This window comes from Eptatretus burgeri, chromosome 13 (genome assembly GCF_056783735.1).
Source record: "Eptatretus burgeri isolate ZD-2024b chromosome 13, Ebu_testis_v1, whole genome shotgun sequence".
Classification (NCBI taxonomy): Eukaryota; Metazoa; Chordata; class Myxini; order Myxiniformes; family Myxinidae; genus Eptatretus; species Eptatretus burgeri.
This window is the reverse complement of record NC_140973.1, coordinates 43,677,287-43,680,720: the sequence shown is the minus strand read 5'-3', so window position 1 is coordinate 43,680,720 and position 3,434 is coordinate 43,677,287.

Below are 3,434 nucleotides of genomic sequence, written 5' to 3'. Positions count from 1 at the left end.
ACGACACCCCGGCCAATGAGGGTGGAGATTGCCACAGAAGGCGACTTTCCCACGACACCCCGGCCAATGAGGGTGGAGTTTTCCACAGGTGGTGACTTTCTCACGACACCCCGGCCAACGACGGTGGAGATTGCCACAGGTGGTGACTTTCCCACGACACCCCGGCCAATGAGCGTGGAGATTGCCACAGAAGGCGACTTTCTTACGACACCCCGGCCAACGAGGGTGGAGATTGCCACAGGTGGTGACTTTCCCACGACACCCCGGCCAATGAGGGTGGAGATTGCCACAAAGGGCGACTTTCCCACGACACCCCGGCCAATGAGGGTGGAGATTGCGACAGAGAGCAACTTTCCCACGACACCCCGGCTAATGAGGGTGGAGATCACCTCAGATGATGATTTTCTCACCCCGGACAAGAAAGATAGAAAGGAACGCCAGGCTGGGGATGGTTGGTCGTCTTGGGGGTCGCGGGTCTTGGTGCTGGCTGGTTCATCTGGTCCTGGGTCATCTCTGATCTTCTCCTTCTCCTTGGTCTTGGTTCATTGGTGCGTGGCCGGTTGGAGAGCGCGATCCCTGATGCTGGGCACTACGTGAAAGTTGTGCGTTCGAGTCCTACCACGCGACCAGATTGTCGTACACCACACGAGGTGGACAGGTGCACGCAAGACCCTGGCCTTCGGCTCGCCTTTCCCTCCAAGCTGGAGGCCTCAATAAAGGCTGGCCGGCCCAGTTCGTGTGTGTGTGTGTGTGTGTGTGTGTGTGTGTGTGTGTGTGTGTGTGTGTGTGTGTGTGTGTGTGTGTACGTGTAGTGCCAGTCCATTCAGTAGAATTGTTTAAGTGCCTTATACATACCTGCATTGCTTTGAGTCGGTTTAACTCTGTTCTCTGTGTCCCCCCTCCCTTATAAATAAATCCCTGTTAAATGTTCCAGCTCGTTTTCTGTGCTTTCTCCCATTGGCCGAGCATGGTGCGTATTGAGAATTAATGAGGCCGTTCGTGCCGTAAATTGTTCATTTGGACCGAAGGATCTTGGTAATCCCCGTTCGGTTTACACCCGGATCGGGCTCTGTAAATGGTCCGTTCCGCCCGAGGTCCGTCGAGGGTGTGGTTTTCCCCGGTAGCTGGACGACGTGGGTATTTATGTATATTGAAATTAGGCAATTAACCCTACCCCACACCGTCAAAATATTGGCGACCATGGTCCGCTAAGGGACCCGTGAACTCTCGGACTTATCTGAGAGTCACGACCTGAATTCCGGGTGTTCGGTGGGAGACGACTCCACTGCTCTACCACGTGGTCGTTTATCGCCACCGAACTCCGGCCGACAACAATATCAGGTTATTGTGCGATGTGACTGAAGGGCTGCTTGAGCTTCAGCAAAAGTAGCGGTTAATTTGTTGGTCCACCACACACGGTCCTGTGAGGGCCGGCCAGCACAAGCATCGTCCAAGGGGGGACAACAAGGCAGCCACATTCCGTAAAACACACGCAAGGACCTTGGAAGTGCCACCAAAGGACCAAAAAGCCTTTCACAGTGGTAGGTGGATGGCAGGAGGTTAGAGTGGCGACTTGGTGAGAACTAGCACCCAAATGACCCATCCAAGGATAGTCGTGCATTTTGGGAAGATGACACTTTTGTGGCTGAGAGTCGAAGGTCATGTGGAAGAAATTCAGTTCTTCTCTGTCGGAGTCTGAGACCATTTATTAACAGCAAACAACAAATAACAACAAACATGCACATGGGAAAGAAAGAAATACAGGACAAGCAATATCAATCACAATCCTCCTTCTTCCCAAAATGCACAGAGCAATCCCCCCTTTATACTGTTTTGAACAGATAAAAACAGGGGAGGGGTAGACATCTGACAAGGGTAAATGAAGGGGAGGGCTGTCAAGCATGAAGTAAGGGAACTGAGAACTGCAAACATGGCCAGTTTGGGAGGGAGGGGAGAATAGACATGCTTATGGTAACAGTTACAAAGGGCAGAGGAGCTCCTTGTGAGCTAACAGCCATCCATATCTAGTGCCCAACTATGTCTGCGGATGTCCTCCTGCAGTCGGGTTACCTTTTTTTAGGAGGTTGATGGCAGGACTTGCACTCCGGACACTGTAAAACCCACTCCGCAAAACACAAGAAAAACGCAAGGAAATCTGAAAACCCACTTTGTGGGAGTACCTCTTGTGGAGCTGCCCTTCTCAGGGCAGCTCATCGGATGATGGGATGGGGCAAAGCCTTCGGGACCCCCAATCTTTGATGATAGGATGGAAACCACGGGGTAACCTTACAAGGTCAGATTGCGATAGTGTGTGTCGGGGTGGTGCTGAGGTATCGTCCACCAGACGGCAGTCTCCTTGGTTTAACCTGAGGTGGTCCCTTTGGGTGGGTACCTGGAATCTCCTATCCCTAAGAGAGGATGATCACCTGTCTCTTATCATCTGAGCTCAAGCGATTGGACATCGAGATTGCAGCACTCTCTGAGGTTCAGAGACTGGATTGTGGGGAGATCATGGCGGGTGGTTACACCTACTTTTGGTCTAGTCGCTCTGATGGTTACCATGCCCAAGAAGTTGCTGTAGCTGTGTCCAATAAGCTGACTCCAATGATAGGTAACACCGGTCAACGAGCGTATTATGAGACTCAGGATTTGTCATTCCTTGCGTGTCATTTCCCTGGTCTCTGCATATGCATCAACTGATGCGAGTGATCTCACCATGAAGGACGCAATCTATGCCACGTTCGAGTCTGTGGTTGATCAGTGCTCAAGGCGAGGCACTCTTTGAGTCTTGGGGGATTTCAATGCATCGATTGGAACAGACAAGGATGGTTATGAGATGTGTGTTGGTCCCCATGGGTCTGGAACTCTGAACCAGAAGAGCACGAATTTCCTTGACTTTGCAAGAAGTAATAGACTTAGGGTGGCTGGTTCATGGTTTCAGCGCCCACAAGCTCATCACTGGACTTGGTTTTCCAATGCTGGTGGTGCGGCAAAGGAGATTGACCACATGCTCGTTGATGGTCGCTGGAGGATAATCCAGAACTGCAGGGTCTACCAGAGTGCTCAGTTCATCAATACTGATCACAGGCTTGTTGTAGTAACTCTGAAGTTGCAGCTTAAATCCAGGAGAATGGTACCATCCCAGCCAAGGCTGGATGTTGGCAAGTTCAAGGATGAGAGGTTGCTGAGGAGTTTGAAACAGGCTGAGTGGAGATTTGGGGGGTCTGGGTGCTTTGGGAGATCCTGAAGAGTTGTGGAGTTCCTTCAAGACCACCATCCTTTATGTAGCCGGTGGATGTCTTGAAACTCACCATAGGGCGAAAAAGAATGTTGTCTCTCAAGGGACACTGGATACCATTGACCAGAGTCGCAGGGCCAGGCTGAATGGCAGAGCTGGGCTGTTCAGGGAGCTGAGGCGTAAAACTGTACATGCG